General features: G+C 43.2%; 1 pseudogene across 1 annotated transcript; it reads right to left on the bottom strand.

Moving 5' to 3' along the window:
• Positions 1–1,900: 1,900 nt before the first annotated feature.
• Positions 1,901–2,672, bottom strand: LOC308506116 (dnaJ homolog subfamily A member 1-like; annotated as a pseudogene). Its single transcript has one exon. The product of its transcript is annotated as a dnaJ homolog subfamily A member 1-like (transcript).
• Positions 2,673–17,474: the final 14,802 nt, after the last annotated feature.

Below are 17,474 nucleotides of genomic sequence, written 5' to 3'. Positions count from 1 at the left end.
CTTTGTGGGGTCAGCCCCCACACAATAGCTCACTCAGCTGGGCTGGCTGCTTTCATCCATGTCATCTGTCATGCAGTTTATCATGCGGGTTCTCTGGTCCTGCTCCCCACATATGAACACAGGACATGGTGAGGCCAAAAAGGAACACCCACGGAACCATAGGTAGGGGAGTCATACCACTATGGTCTCGCTGCTGGCTGGGTTGAAAACACAGGAAGCAGGAGCCACACTATCTGCTACCTTCCATCCATTTGTCTCTGCCAACCAACCTCACTCGCTAACTGCAATCCACCATGCTAATTGCAATCCACTCTTGCTAGCTCAGCCACCATCTTCTTGCTAGCCCCCATTTTTCTGCTAGTGTAGCCACAGCAGTTATGTTAGTGGGCAATGGCTCACTGGTTACAGCTAACGGCCAACTAGACACAGCTGATGGCCATCCAATCACAGTTGATGGCCATTTACTACCTGAGCCAGCACCTTTCCACATGAGGGCGAGAGCCTGGAAACTGCACTCCTGGCTCTGTCCTCACACTCCACCCCTACAGGGTCTCGACTCACAATCTACACAACAAGCGTCCTCCACGAGGGGCCCTGTGTGAGGAGCCTGGAGGTGAATGCAATATCCTGGACACAGCCAGACTCTCTGGGCACAGCCAGGGTTTCTCAGGGCACCACCAGTACTTCTGGCCACAGCCAGACTTCCTGGACTCAGCCAGGGTTCTCAGGGCACTGCCACTCTCTCTGGGCCTCTCAGGGTACCGTGCTGGAACAACAATGGCTCATACTGCACGCCTGGCATCATCTCACTATATTCCAATGTCACCCTTATCCCAAAAGAATAAACTGGCTCAGTCACCTGTGCAAGTTAGGAAGTGGAAGAGCAGGACAGAACCCACTTCTGCCTGAGTCCTGGCTGTGTGCTTTCTGTCCTCCAGAACCTTCAGGCTCATAGATTCTCCAGGACAATCTAAACAGCAGGAAATGCTTTCCATTTATTGTTGTCTGTTTACCAAGTCATGGAATTTAATGTTCCATCCACCTTGGTGAGATGGCTAACATGAAATATGTTAAACTCTGTGGGAAATGCTAAAATAATCTAGCAGGTTATTTTGTAATTGTGTCCTTAAGAATTCTTATTGACGGCAGTTTCAATAAAGTAATTAATAGTGACAAGCATGATTTTTTTTTAGGAGACTTATTTTAACTTATTTTGAATAAGTAATTCTTGCACACGGTACAAAATTCAAAAGGAAAAACAACACAAATCAAAAAGTAAAAAAATCTTGTTCATTCTTCTTTCTCCCCATCCTCCCTTTCAGAGATAATCTTGCATATAATGCATATATGATTAAGAATTCCTCTTGTTCAGGCAGATTTATATTTTATCCAATACAAAGGCTATAAGTGATACGGGCCAAGTGAGTAGTCCCCCACCCTCTGAAAAACTTTTAAGTTTTCTTTCCTATAGGGATTTTAAGTTTCCTTTTCCCCCATTTCTTAGGTCCCTAGTTCCTGATCCTAATCACCTTTCAAATCAGCTTTTTAGAAGCCTGAATCAGAGGAAGTCCCCTGCCCCCTGCTCCAGACCATTCCAGGCCCAGCTCCTGGCCGAACACCATCACCTGAATGACCAGATTAACCAGAGGAAAAGACCACAGGCACCACAGAGCTAAACAGACACACAGCCACCTTGCGTTGATGGCTTTGGGTCCTGCTGCTTTTTTTTTTTTTTTGAGCTTTTATATTTGAGTTCATTCTTCACTTAACTTTTAAAACACTACTATAGTTGAAAATTAAACCAAAAACATAGCCAAGTACTGAGCATATTATGGTTGCAGTCCTTCACTTATTCACTACTGCGTATCAAATGCCAGCAGTGAGTTACTCCCTGGCCCGATTAAGAGGTCTGACACTGCACACCACCCCTAGGACGATGGCCGTCATCCTCATATGCTTCTCCATTGTAATGGCTTTCTTGATCTGGGTCAAAGTCTACCAGTTCTGCCTGATCCATCTCATCAGTCTCTTCTACTTCCTTCCTTTCAGGTAGGAGTTTTTCAAGCAAAGAGAGTTTATCAGGAGAGAGGAAACCATTCTCAGGGAAGTTTACCTTAAATTCGATGATCAGACGACCCTTTTCACATGGTCTACGATAAATCGGCATGCCCTCATTTAGCACACACTTGATATCGCCATGCTTGACAATCTGACCTGGATGGGAGGTGATGACTATGGTTCGGTTGTCGAGAGTAGATATTGGCTTTTGGAAGCCACACAATGCTTCAACCAGCTGTATGTCCATACACATGAAAAGGTCTTCTCCTCGTCGAGTAAAGACAGCATGGTCATTCTGATCTAAAACGATGATAATATCTCCAGGCTCCAGTCCTGGTTCTTGGTCTCCTTCACCATGGAATGTTATCTTCTGGCCATCTTTCATGCCTTTGTCAATGTGAACTTCTAGAATCTTCTTCTCTCGAACTATCGTCCTTCCATTGAGCTTTTACATCTATCTTTAGGACTGATCCGTTCCCCATGGCCCTGGCACTCCATGCACACAGACTGAATTTGCTGAACCATTCCAGGTCCTATCTGATGAATTCTTATTTGCATACCAGTACCTCGACAGTTGGGACAGCACTCTATGGCTCCTTTCTTACCACCTCAGCCTTCACATTTGTCACAAATCACATTCTTTTGCAGAGCTAGTTTTCTTGTTGCACCATTATATAAATCTTCTAAGGTTACCGAGAGCTGATGTACAACGTTTTTACCTCTCCTTTCTCTCTGCATCCTTCCTCCTCCTCCAAAAAACATATCAAAGATGTCCATGGGGGAGCCAAAACCACCACCTGCTCCACCTTCTTTAATTGCCTGTTCTCCTCCTTTGTCATATAATTCCCTTTTTTTTTTTGCATCAGAAAGCACTTCATAGGCTTGAGAAATCTGTTTAAACTTTTCTCCTTCATTTGGATTCTTATCAGGGTGGTACTTCAAGGCCAGTTTCCTGTAAGCCTTTTTCAATTCTTCCTGGGTGGCATTGGGTTTGACCCCCAAAACATCACACTAAGTGTTTTCTTTCACCATTTTTGACAGCCCGTGAGAGAGCTGAGGCCAATGTGGGGGCGCGGGAAGGAGCGCGTTGCTGTGCACACCTTGGGCAGCCGCCGCTCCTCCGCCTCTAGCCCAGGGTTCTGGAAAGTTCCCTGGGTCCTGCTTCTTGAGCCAACACTTTTAACTCTGTTTAACCAAAAACCTGTTTTCCTCATGTAGGGGTTTTGGGCATACAGATGATACCCCAGCAGGATTACCAGTCCCAACCAAAGAAGCCAACATGGTCTTCCAGATGGATCTGGAGACCCCTTCCTCTCATCTGAGATCAGATAGGGCGAGAGTTCTGTGAATCCCCAATAGGTTGGGACAGCTCTATGCCCCTGCCCAGCAGGAAGCAGATACAGAAGGAAAGACCCCCTGTCCCTCAACTTCCCATAGAGATTTTATGGGGAATCATGTCTCTCAAGGGGAAACCAAGGCAGGCAGTTAGAGATAGGCATCGGGTCTGTCACGCGGGGCACCCTGCTCGCTGCGCCATTTGTCGTGCAGGGTCTCAGCTCCCACTCCCCGCCCAAGAACGCAGGACACGGTAAGGCCAAAAAGGAACACCCATGGAGCCATAAGTAGGGGAATCAAACCAATATATTCTCGCTGGTGGCTGGGCTGGAGACACAGGAAGCAGGATCTACACAATCTGCCTAACAGCAGTCCGCGCTTGCCAGCCACCATCTTCTTGCTAGCCCCCATTCCCTTCCTGCTAGCGTAGCCACAGCCGTTATATTAGTGGCCAATGGCCTACGGGTTACAGCTGACGGCCAACTAGCCACAGCTGCTGGCATCTGATCACAGTTGATGGCCATTTACTACCCGAGCCAGCACCTTTCTATGTGAGGCCGAGAGCCTGGAAACTGTTTTTTGGGGTTTTGTCCCCACACTCCACCCCTACAGGGTCTCGCCTCACAATCTACGCAACAAGCGTCTTCTGCGAGGGGCCCTGTGCAAGGAGCCTGGAGGTGAATGCACTATCCTGAACACAGCCAGGCTCTCTGGGCACAGCCAGGGTTTCTCAGGGCACCACCAGTACTTCTGGGCACAGCCAGACTTCCTGGGCTTCTTAAGGTACCACCAGTCTCCCCGGGCACAGCCAGGGTTTCTCAGGGCACCACCCCAGTACTTCTGGTCACAGCCAGACTTCCTGGGCTTCTTAGGGTACCACCTGTTTCCCCGGGCACAGCCAGCTTTTCTCAGGGCACCACCACAGTACTTCTGGTCACAGCCAGACTTCCTGGGCTTCTTAGGGTACCACCTGTCTCCCCGGGCAGAGCCAGAGTTTCTCAGGGCACTGCCACTCTCTCTGGACACAGCCAGACTTCCTGGACACAGCCAGGGCCTCTCAGGGCTCTGCCACTCTCTCTGGACACAGCCAGACTTCCTGGACACAGCCAGGGCCTCAGGGCACTGCCACTCTCTCTGGACACAGCCAGACTTCCTGGACACAGCCAGGGCCTCTCAGGGCTCTGCCACTCTCTCTGGACACAGCCAGACTTCCTGGACACAGCCAGGGCTCTCAGGGCACTGCCACTCTCTCTGGGCCTCTCGGGGTACCGTGCTGGAACAACAGCGGCTCACATCAAGGTGCTTACATATTATCAATGGCGGCCAGTCAAGACACAAAAGCAAACATCCACCAGTCCCACTACATGATGGTATGTTCCCAAACAGTCAAGCGTCCATTAAATCAGGCATAGAAGGCAATTCCCCATAGTCCATAGTTATTCGCCAGGGCTGTCCTGGGGGTGAGGGATAACCTTGACCTCACCCTCATGTCCCATGGAGGACTCAGCATGCATTTCCTCCTGGGACAAGTCCCACATCCAGGCTGCGTCAGCAAGCAGTTCTCAGCCCACAGGGCTGCAACAACCTTCGCTTTCTCCGCTTTCTCCGGCCTCTGCTGGTTGGGGAACCATCCACGTCTTTCCACCCCTCCACGGGAATCGAGCTCTCCGGCAGCTGCTCCTCCTCGTCTTCCTCAGACTGAGCTTTCATACACACAAACTGCTCCACTGCCCTTCGGAAAGCTTTGGCCAGCACCGTATCCTGCCGACTACGCCATGTGTCACGCGGGGCACCCTGCTCGCTGCGCCATTTGTCGTGCAGGGTCTCAGCTCCCACTCCCCGCCCAAGAACGCAGGACACGGTAAGGCCAAAAAGGAACACCCATGGAGCCATAAGTAGGGGAATCAAACCAATATATTCTCGCTGGTGGCTGGGCTGGAGACACAGGAAGCAGGATCTACACAATCTGCCTAACAGCAGTCCGCGCTTGCCAGCCACCATCTTCTTGCTAGCCCCCATTCCCTTCCTGCTAGCGTAGCCACAGCCGTTATATTAGTGGCCAATGGCCTACGGGTTACAGCTGACGGCCAACTAGCCACAGCTGCTGGCATCTGATCACAGTTGATGGCCATTTACTACCCGAGCCAGCACCTTTCTATGTGAGGCCGAGAGCCTGGAAACTGTTTTTTGGGGTTTTGTCCCCACAGGGTCTCTGCATTCCTACACAACCCACACAATGTGACTGCCTAAAAGACCTCTCCTCTCCCCAAAATGTCCCCATTTTATTGTAATTATCTATCCCAATGAGGCACAAATGGGCACAAAATACCCGACTGGATTAGACCAGTCACTTAACCTGTGCAGTAAAGGCCACAACGACCTGCATTTCACCTGGGCCCTCATTATACCATCATTATAGTATCGTACATATGCCCGGAAGTACATTAATATCCTAATAGACTGAATTCTGGGAAGGAACATGCGCAGTTTAAAAAGATGAGGTAACTGGCAATCACAGGTGTCCATCAAGTGGTCCCACGCCCAGAAAGGAACAGCCCATCCTAGAGAAAAATGGATAAAACTCCAAGTCCTTGCCAGTCAGCGCCTCTTCAGCTTTGCCTTTGCTCGGGGCCTGCTCCAAACCCTCTGGAGTGTACTTTCTCTTCTAGTAATGGCCCTTGAGCCACTGTGTTCTGCTCGGGCCCACCTCTATCTCTTTAAAGTGTACTTTTTCTTCTAATAAACTGCTCTTTCACTACTTTATCTAGGTGTCTTGTCCAATTCTTTACTCGAGATGCCAAGAACCTGGACTCCGTGCCGAGAAGGGCCCACTTTCTGGTAACAAGGTGTGGGGACAAAGCCCCAAAAAGCAGTTTCCAGGCTCTTGGCCTCACATAGAAAGGTGCTGGCTTGGGTAGTAAATGGCCATCAACTGTGATCAGATGGCCATCAGCTGTGGCTAGTTGACCGTCAGCTGTAACCAGTAAGCCATTGGCCACTAATATAACTGCTGTGGCTACACTAGCAGAAAAAATGGGGGCTAGCAAGAGCGGATTGCAGAAAGACGGATGCCGCCGGTGAGAATATAGTGATATGATTGCCCAACCTATGGCTCCGTGGGTGTTCCTTTTTGGCCTCACCATGTCCTGCGTTCTTATGTGGGGAGTGGGACCTGAGACCCCGCCTGCCGCCCTGCACGACACATGGCGCAGTGAGCAGGGTCCCCCGCATGACACAAAGATTGGAAGGTTCTTGCCAAGTATTGTTTAAGGAAGAGGCACCAGGCTTCAGTGCAAATCTTTACATGTCTTATTGCCTCATTATTCACTCTCAGCAGTACTTCACCATCCTGGTGAGTCTCATTGATAAAAATTAGCTTCTGTTTTACTTTCATGCATGGCTACAGATACAGAGCCCTACATTTTATTTAGTTAACAATCAAACAGATGTTTGAATCTTGTATTTCAATTGTTTACCCTCTTTGATTGTTGTACAGTAACCAGCCTGAGGTTCTTTTTACCCCTTTCCTGTACTGGATCTATTTCCTGGGTGTCTTTTTTCTTGGTTTACTCCTTTGCTTTAATAGAACATATTTTCCAAGGGCTTCCTGAGAAAGGGTGCATATATAGGAGGTAAATTATTGGAACCATTCTATGTCTGAAAATGCCTTTTTTGCTTTAATATTTGATGGACTGACTATTTGATTGAGTATAGATTCTCAAATTATTTTTCAGAGAAAAAATAGTTTAGAGTTTGGTGGCTTTGTTCATTTCTATTCTACCTCCCAGTGTTGCTAAGAAATATGAAGACAGTATTATCCCTAACTCATTCAATATGACCTATATCTCTCTGGAAGCTTGTATTTTCTCTTTGTCCCCAGTGTTCTAAACTTAAAAATTATATTCCTTAGTGTGAGTCTGTTTCCATTCATTGCACTGAGTATTTGGTGCGTCCTTTTAATCTGGAAATGTCTTTCTCAGTACTGGGGAATTTTCCTGAATCATTTCATTGATGACCCCTCACCTCATCCCTACCCTTGCCATTCTTTTTGGAAACACTTTTATTTTTTTGGACTAGTCCTCAAATTTTCTGCTCTACTTTCTGGGAGATTTCCTCAATTTTACTTCCAATTCTTCAGTGGAGGTATTCCTTACCTTGTTTTTCATATTAAATAGGTTTTATTCCCTCAAAATATCATTTTTTTTCATAGTATCTAGTTTTTGTTTCATGACTACAGAAATTTCTCTTAGTTCTCTGAAGATATTGATAGGGCTTTTAATGTTTTCTTTCCCTGCATATTCTGTTTCCTCCCAGTTGCTAAAGAGTTTGTTTTGATCTTTAGCTTCCACATTGCAGGTGTTCCTTGAATATTTTAATCTTGGTCAAATGTTTATGATTAGGAGTCAGGAGCTTTAAAAAAAAGCTAGTTCAGAGCTCTAACAGGGTTGGAAAGTGCTGTCAGTTGTGAACCTCATTGTATGATCTGGCTGAACCATTTGTTGGGGAATCCCCAGTAACATCTTTATATCTTTTCTCTGGGGCAAGTCAGGTTCCCCAGAGAAAGGTCTTCTAGTCTCCTGCCCTGTTGGTAGGAGGTGAGGAAAGGGGATTGGGAAGCCTCAACTGTTAGTTCATATACAATTGCTTAATTTTCTGTTTTCAGCACAATACCACGCCTTCAACGAGAGACTAAAGATACTAAAGGCTCTTTTCACTCTTTCCAAGGAATAAATTTTCAGATTGATGAGGGGCAGTTGCCCGACAGCACAGACTTGGAAATGGACCTATTTAACTGCTTCTCAAACACCTTGACACATTTTAGCCATTCCATTACCTCATTTCAGGAGGTGCTGGGGTTTCCAGTTCTGGAGCCTTTGGAGAATTCTGTTGTGTAAAGATTGTTTCTCAGCTTTCTCCACTGTCAGTTTAAGGTTTGGTGATCTGCTAAGTCATTTACCACTTGTCCATGTGATTTCCAGCTTCCAGATTTTTGTTGCATCATGTCCTCTCCTGTTCCAAGATTAAGGATTTACCTGTTTGTTGTTAATCCCTACCTTCCAGTTTCAGTGGGAAGGGAGCAAAAATAGATGTAAATATTCAACCCACCACCTCATTCAGAACTCTAGCCTGACTTTTAGTTTTGATACCTTGCCTTTTCCCACAAAGGATTTGTAGTGGAAGTATTTGTCATAATGTTATTTTGGTCAGTGTTTAAATTTCTTTCCTCAAAAAATATTTTCCCATTATTGTGTATTGTTAGTAAACTTAAGACTCATCAGAGGCATTTATGTAGTTCTTCTCCCCTCCACACGTTCTTCTGCCTACCGCCCAAGCCGCACTCCAGTTCAAGCCACTGTTTCTCAGTCTACTTGTGTAGGACACAGCACCCTGGCCCATGATGGTATTGAGCCTTGCGCTCCCCCTGGATGAGGCAGTCAGACACTGGTCGTCGGTTGGCCGCTCACAGCAGCTAAGAGCAGCTCTCGCCGCCTGACAGCTGCTCACAACGGCTGCCAGCACATAGCAGCCCACGACAGCTCACACAGACCTCCAGCTGCTCATGGAAGCCCAGCTCCAGGGAGAGATGTTGTTCACAATCTTAGCTGTAGAGGGCACAGCTCACTGGCCAATGTGGGACTCGAACCAGTGACCTCGGCATTAGGAGCAAGGCGCTCCAATCACCTGAGCCACTGGGCCGGCCCTGTGTAGTTCTTTTTCTCCAAAAGTTGAACTTCAGAGCATGCTGAAAAGTACCAAGTCATTTTTGTGTACAGAGAAATAAAACAGCAATGTATCAGGACACAATAGGTTTTTCAAAATATTAGCATTTCTTTTTTTTTATTATGGGGGTGACAATTGTTAGTGAAATTACATAGATTTCAGGTGTACAATTCGGTATTACATCATCTATAAATCCCATTGTGTGTTCATCACCCAGTGTCAGTTCTCCTTCCATCACCATATATTTGATCCCCCTTACACTCATCTCCCACCCCCTACCCCCTTACCCTCTGGTAACCACTAAACTATTGTCTGTGTCTATGAGTTTTTGTTTCTCATTTGTTTGTCTTGTTCTTTTGTTGTTTTTGGATTATATACCAACTATCAGTGAAATCATACGGTTCTTTGCTTTTTCTGTCTGACTTATTTCGCTTAACATCATACTCTCAAGACCCATCAATGTTGTCACAAATGTTCCTATATCAGCTTTTCTTACCGCCGGATAGTATTCCATTGTGTATATGTACCACAACTTCTTTATCCATTCATCTATCGAAGGACATTTTGGTTCTTTCCATGTCTTGGCCACTGTAAACAAAGCTGCAATAAACAATGGAGCACATGTGTCTTTATGTATAAATGTTTTCAGATTTTTTGGGTAGAAACCCAGGAGAGGGATTGCTGGGTCACATGATAATTCTATTCGTAATTTTTTGAGGAAGCTCCACACTGCCTTCCATAACGGCTGCACCAGTCTGCATTCCCACCAACAGTACATGAGGGTTCCTTTTTCTCCACAGCCTCTCCAACACTTATTACTATTTGTCTTGTTGATGACAGCCATTCTAACTGGGGTGAGGTGATACCTCATTGTGGTTTTCATTTGCATTTCTCTGATGATTAGTGATGTTGAGCATTTTTTCATATGTCTCTTTGCCATTTGTATGTTGTCTTTGGGGAAATGTCTCTTCAGGCCCTCTGCCCATTTTTCAATTGGATTGTTTGTTTTTTGTTGTTGAGTTTCATGAGTTCCTTGTATATTTTGAATATTAGACCCTTATCGGAGGAACTGTTTGCAAAAATCTTCTCCGATTCAGTTGTTTACCTCTTTATTTTGTCGATGGTTTCTTTTGCTGTGCAGAAACTTTTAAGTTTCATATAGTCCCATTCGTTTATTTTACCTTTTACTTCCATTGCCTTTGGAGTCAAATTCATAAAATGCTCTTTGAACCCAAGGTCCATAAGTTTAGTACCTGTTTTCTTCTATGCAGTTTATTGTGTCAGGTCTTATGCTTAAGTCTTTGATCCATTTTGAAATAATTTTGGTACAAGGTGACACATAGCAGTCCAGTTTCATGCTTTTGCACGTGGCTATCCAATTCTCTCAGCACCATTTATTGAAGACGCTGTCTTTTCTCCATTGTATGTTTTTTGCTTCTTTGTCAAAAATTATCTGTCCATATTTATGTGGTTTTATTTCTGGGTTCTCAATTCTATTCCATTGGTCTATGTGTCTGTTTTTCTGCCAATACCATGCTGTTTTGATTATTGTAGCCCTGTAGTACAAGCTAAAGTCAGGGAGTGCGATACCTCCAGTATTGTTCTTTTTTCTTAAGATTGTTTTGGCTATTCGGGGTCGTTTGTGGTTCCAAATAAATCTGATACTTTTTTGTTCTACTTCTTTAAAAAGATGCCATTGGGATTTTGATAGGGATTGCATTAAATCTGCATATTGCTTTGGGTACTATGGTCATTTTAACTATGTTGATTCTTCCAATCCAGGAGGACGGAATGTCTTTCCATTTCTTTGTGTCTTCTTCGATTTATTTTAAAACTGTCTTCTGGTTTTCAGCATATAGGTCTTTGACATCCTTGGTTAAGTTTATTTCTAGGTATTTTATTGTTTTTGATGCAACTGCAAAAGGAATTGTTTTTTGTATTTCTTTTTCTCAGATTTCACTGTTAGTATAAAGGAATGCAATGGACTTTTGTACATTGATTTTGTAGCCGGCAACTTTACTGTATGCATTGATTGTTTCTAATAGCTTTTTGGTGGAGTCTTTAGGGTTTTCTATAAATAGCATCATGTCTTCTGCAGAGTGACAGTTTAACTTCTTCATTCCCAATTTGGATGCTTTTTATTTCTCTTGCCTGATTGGTCTTGCAAGGACTTCCAACACTATTTTTAAAAGCAGAGGTGATAGGGGACAGCCCTGTCGTATTCCTGAACGTAGAGTAAAGGGCTTCAGTTTTTCACCATTAATTATGAGATTAGCTGAGGGCTTGTCGTATATAGCCTGTATTATGTTAAGGTATTTTCCTTCTATACCTATTTTATTAACTGTTTTAATCATAAATGGATGTTGTATCTTATCAAATGCCTTTTCTGCATCAACTGATATAATCATATGATTTTTGTCCTTTATTTTGTTTATGTGATGTATCACATTGATGAATTTGCGGATGTTGAACCATCCTTGTGCCCCAGGGATGAACCCCACTTGGTCATGATGAATAATCTTTTAATGCATTGTTGTATTCGATTTGCTAGAATTTTGTTTAGGATTTTTGCATCAGTATTCATCAGAGATATTGGTCTGTAGTTTTCTTTTTTTGTGTGTCCTTACCAGGTTTTGGTATCAGGGTAATGTTGGCCTCATAAAATGACTTAGGGAATACTGTCTCTTCTTCAATTTTTTGGAAGAGTTTGAGCAGGGTTGGTATTAGATCCTGTTTGAAGGTTTGGTAGAATTTACTAGTGAAGCCATCTGGTCCAGGACTTTCGCTTTAGGGAAGGTTTTGGAGGACTGATTCAATTTCATTACTGGTGATCGGTCTGTTTAGATTTTCCAGTTCTTCATGGTTCAGCCTTGGAAGGCTATATGTTTCTAAGAACTTGTCCATTTTCTAGGTTATGGAATTTGTTGGCATATGGTCCTTCATAGTATTCTTGGATGATCCTTTGTATTTGTGTGGCGTCCGTGATAACTTCTCCTTTTTCTATTCTGATTTTGTTAGTGTCTTCTCTCTTTTTATTTTAGTGAGTGTAGCCAAGGGTTTGTCAATTTTGTTAATCTTTTCAAAGAACCAGCTCTTTGTCACATTAATTTTTTCTATTGTCTTTTTGTTCTCTATTTCATTTAGTTCTACTCTGATTTTTGTTATTTCCTTTTTTCTGCTGACCTTGGGTTTCACTTGTTCTTCTTTTTCTAGTTCTTTGAGGTGTAACATGAGATTATTTATTTGGGATTTTTCTTGTTTCTTGAGATAGGTCTGTAATGATATAAATTTCCCTCTTAAAACTGCTTTCGCTGCATTCAAAATATTTTGGTGGGATGTATTTTCATTGTCATTTGTTTCTATGTATCTTTTGAGCTCTCCTCTAATTTCTACTTTGACCCGGTCGTTCTTTAAAAGTATGTTGTTTAATCTCCATGTATTTGTGTTTTTTCCTGCTTTGTTTTTGCCATTGATATCCAATTTCAAAGCCTTGTGATCAGAGAATGTGCTTGGTATGATTTCAATCTTCTTAAATTTGCTGAGGCTGATTTTATGTCCCAATATATGGTCTATTTTTGAGAATGTTCCATGTATACTAGAAAAAAATGTATAGTCTGATGTTTTAGGATGAAGTTCTCTATATATGTCAATTATGTCCATTTCATCTAATGTGTCATTTAGGGCTGCTATTTCATTATTTATTTTCTGTTTTATCTATCTATAGATGTCAATGATGTATTTGAGTCCCTTAGCATAATTGTGTTTTGGTCAATTTCTCCCTTTAGTACTGTTAGTAGTTGTTTGGTATATTTCTTGCTCACTGATTAGGGTCATAAATATTGATGACTGTTATGTCTTCTTGTTGTATAGTCCCCTTTACCATTATGAAATGTCCATCTTTGTCTATTGTTACCTTTTTCACCCTGATGTCTGTTTCATCTGATATTATGGCTACACCTGATTTTCCCTGGGTACCATTTGTTTGGAGTGTCAATTTCCACCCTTTCATTTTGAGTCTATGCTTCTCCTTGTAGCTGAGATGTGTCTCTTGTAGACAGCATATGGTTGCGTTTAGTTTTTTGATCCAATCTGCTACTCTGTGTCTCTTTATTGGTGAGTTCAGTCCATTTACATTTAGGGTGATTATTGATATGTGAGGATTTCCTGTCATTCTATCTTTAGTGTTCTGGTAAGGCTGTGTCTCCATTGTTTCTTTGCCTTTTTGTTGTTGTCTATTATTTCTGTGTGGTGGTATTCTATGATGTTTCCCTCTGTTTCTTCTTTTATTACAGTACATATTTCAGTTCTGGATGATTTTTGAGTGGTTACCCTTAAGTTTATGTAAAAGAAAGTTTGATATTTAGAGTATTCCAGTTTCTTCAGTACGCTTACTTTCTCTATTCCTATATTCTAGTTCAGGCCTTTACGCTCCCCCTTTTTATGTCTCGGTTGCCACAAGTTGTCCCTGTTGATGGTGGTCGAATAGCCTCCTTTAGTATTTCTTGTAGTGCAGGTCGTATATTAGAAAATTCCCTCAGCTTCTGGATGTCTGGAAAGGTCTTTATTCCTCCTTCATATCTAAAGGAGATCTTTGCTGGATATATTATTCTTGGCTCATAATTTCTCTCTTTCAATAGTTTGAATATTTGGTCCACTCCTTCCTGGCTTGTAGAGTTTCTGCTGAAAAATCTGATGATAATCTAATGGGCTTTCCTTTGTAAGTTACCGTCTTCTTTTGCCTGGCTGCCTGGAGGATTCTTTCTTTGTCGTTGATTTTAGATAGCTTTAATACAATGTGCTTTGGAGAAGGCCTGTTGGGATTGAGGTAATTAGGTGTTCTATTTGCTTCTTGGATTCGAGGATCCAGTTCTGTCCACAAGTTTGCGAAGTTCTCATCAACAATTTATTTGAATATATTCTGTGTTCCCTTCTCTCTTTCTTCTCCTTCTGGTATGCCCATTGTCCTTATATTTCTGTTTCTGATGGAGTCAGAAAGTTCTTGTAGAGTTCTTTCATTTCTTTTAAGTCTCAAGTCTCTTTCTTCTTCCATCCGTGTCATTTCCAGGTTTCTATCTTCGATGTCACTGATATTTTCCATCTGGTCAACTCTACTACCTACGCTGGCTATTTCCGTCTTAATTTCTTCTATTGAATTTTTAATCTCCAGAAATTCTATTTGGTTCTTTTTAAAAATTTGAAAGTCTTTCGTAATATGCTCTAGTTTTTCTTTGATTATGTTTCTGAGTTCATTAAACTGCTTTTCTGTGTTTGCTTGCATCTCGTTGAGTTTTTTCAGAACTGCAATCTTGAATTCTCTGTCATTTACGTCACATATTTCCATATCTTTAAGTTCCTTTTCTGGAGACTTTTCACTTTCTTTCTGGTCTGTCTTGTTGCCTTGGTTATTCATGGCAATTACTGATTTATTATTTCTCTTCCTAGACATCTACAGGAGTGGCTTCTGCAACAGGTTGATAGAAAGAGGTCTATCTTTTGTTTTTGTTTTCCAGTACTTGTTGGTAGAATGTTTTATTTTCTCTCCGACTGCAGCTTTTTATTTCTCTCACAAGGTAGAGCTATGTTTTTTCTGCACTATTCCAGCTTCAAACCCAATGGGGGGTTTCCCTAGGAGACGGGCTTCTCCTGTTAATAGTTCGCCTGGGTCACAGGGCAGTGTCCGTGTGAGTATGCAGAGAGCATCTGAAGTTCCAAAGCTCTTCCTGCATCAGATTCAGAGCCCATATGTTTCAGCAGTTCTGTTTACCCCTGCAGGGATCCGCCCAGATAGGTGGGGCCAGGGGCAGGGTGAATTGTGAGTGGTGGCCCAGAGCAATGGCAGCGACCACCACCACAGCCAGTCCTGCTTCCAGAGCTCCCTCCGCTTTGCCGGAAGTAGTTGGGTTGCGAATCTGTGTTTGCGGTCCACAGTTCTCAGAACAGCAAATATTCTGTTCTTTTGATCTGACACTGCTACTGTTCCGCTTCTAGCCCTGGGCAGGTGGGGCAGGGTGAGCTCTGGGAGGGTATGGAGGGGCAGCTAGTCTCAGTGCCTAAGGTTTCCGTTCTCTGCTTGGCAGTGAGTGCTTAAACCACAGTTTTCAGCCTTCTTCCCTCAGTCTTTGCTCCGAGGTCTCTGCCATGAGCGTTGGGTTCAGCCATGTTATATGCTGTCCCCTCAGGTCTGTGGGCCATAAGCAGAGCCCTAGCAGTCCAAGTTCTTCCCTCTCCTACAGCTGAGGCAGTTCCGGATGCAGTGAGCTTGGAGCACTGAGCTCGTTCTGCGTCCTGCACCCGAGTGGCTCCGTCTGCACACTTCTCCCTTCCCTATTCCCCCGCTCGCACGATTCGCCCACCTGGATGTGAATTTAGTAGTGGGCCTCTACGTCTTGCCTGTCTGCTGTGCATGGAGTCCTTTGTGGAGTTTAGTTCAATTAATTGTAAATTCCAGGGGAGATTTACAGAGGCGCATCTCACGCCGCCATTTTGATGACGTCTCCCCAAGTTATTAGCATTTCTTGCTGTTCATATACCAACTTATTAGCCTTTTTTTTTATTATTGGGGAAGGGGAACAGGACGTTATTGGGGAACAGTGTATACTTCCAGGCCTTTTTTCCCAAGTCAAGTTGTTGTCCTTTCAATTTTAGTTGTGGAGTGTGCTGTTCAGCTTCAAGTTGTTGTCTTTTCAATCTTAGTTGTGGAGGGTGCAGCTCAGCTCCAGGTCCAGTTGCCGTTTTCTAGTTGCAGGGGGCGCTGCCCACCATCCCTTGTGGGACTCGAGGAGTTGAACTGGCAACCTTGCGGTTGAGAGCCCACTGGCCCATGTGGGAATTGAACCGGCAGCCTACGGATTTAGGAGTATGGAGATCTAACTGCCTGAGCCACAGGGCCGGCCCCTAGCCTTTCATTTCGTTGTTTACAGTATTCCCTTAGATTCTGTAGCCTTGTCTGGCATCAAAGCTATAACAAGGGAAACGTTTTAAAGCCGAAGTACCACTGCATCAACTTTGGGTCTAAAGTTTATTTTTTACTCCTTAGTCTTCCTTCTCTAATTAACTTCTCCAGTTAAAACCTATTTTGCACATTGAAACTCAAGCTAAACTCATTATTCTTAAAACCTGTATAGAGATAATGTATTTTATATCTAGCTATAATGTATATTTACAACTAGTTTTTATTTCCTTAAAAAAAATTTGCTACCCACAGAAAAAGTGTTGATGACTAAATAATGCTTTATCTCACAAGCTGGATTCTGTAGACGCAAAAGGGGCCACACACTAAATCTGACAATCTCAGGGGAGGCATGCATGACGGGCCCTACAAACTCAGAGTGAAATCAACCACCCAGGATGGTCTGAACATAAAAATTCCTAACTGAAAGGGAATAATGGCTGGCAGTCACGTCCTAGGCCTATAGCTTCCTTGACAAAGGTCAATGTTTACCTTAAGTGAGCCTGTGTATTATCTTTTTGCATCTAAGATAACATACCCTTGGAATGTCAGAGTAATCCATTTTTTTTCTGAACTTTTCAAAGCACAACCCGCCACACCAGAGCAGGAAGCACAGAACCCTTCATTGTTATCTTGTTCCCTGAATACCACCTCTATGTGCGTTAATTATGAACTACCCTGTACCCACCAATGTAAAAGAAGTGTCTGTTTTACTTTTTATCCAATCCCAGAGATTTCCCTGCTTTGCTTTCTCCCACTCCCTTAATCTACCACCAATGGATTTCATGTAACCCTCCTTACATTTCTTCTTTTGATTCTAATGTATAAAGTAAGCTGGAAAACTGCCATTCTCCTGAGCAATTTCTTAATCCATTGAGATTTTGCTTCCTGGCAATTGTTGTCAGTTTGGCTCAAACAAACTAATTAAACTTCTCTACAGGTTTGGACATTTTTTACTTTGACAATTCACATATTTAACTGGATTTTGTGTTCAGGTAGGGGAAGTACTTAATCATTCACATTTGGCAGACACTGACTAGAAACCAGATTTCGTTCTAGAGAATATTTTTTAGTAAACAGCACCCAAATGGCCTTTTCATTGTGACCTGAAGTCTAAATCCAGCTTTCTGACACCTTTGGCTGGATATCCTGAAAACCCATTCTTGTATGCCTTTTGCAGGTAAAACCAAAAATGGGAGCTTTTTGTAGGGCAGTTCTGGGCACTTAACAGTTTATGTGCTATCATCTGGCCAGCAAGAGAATATTGGATCTTCAGGGGAAAAGTTGGGGGAGGGGACCTACAATATACTGCAGGAAAAAATAACAAAATTAGTTCCTTAGATGAGTTTCACTTTCTCTCTCTTATAAATTACAGCTGGTGAAAAAACGAATTCAAGTACATATGCCAAGT

Source organism: Rhinolophus hipposideros, assembly GCF_964194185.1.
Source record: "Rhinolophus hipposideros genome assembly, chromosome: 2".
Classification (NCBI taxonomy): Eukaryota; Metazoa; Chordata; class Mammalia; order Chiroptera; family Rhinolophidae; genus Rhinolophus; species Rhinolophus hipposideros.
The sequence above is the reverse complement of the archived record's forward strand: the minus strand, read 5'-3'. Positions and strand labels throughout refer to the sequence as shown.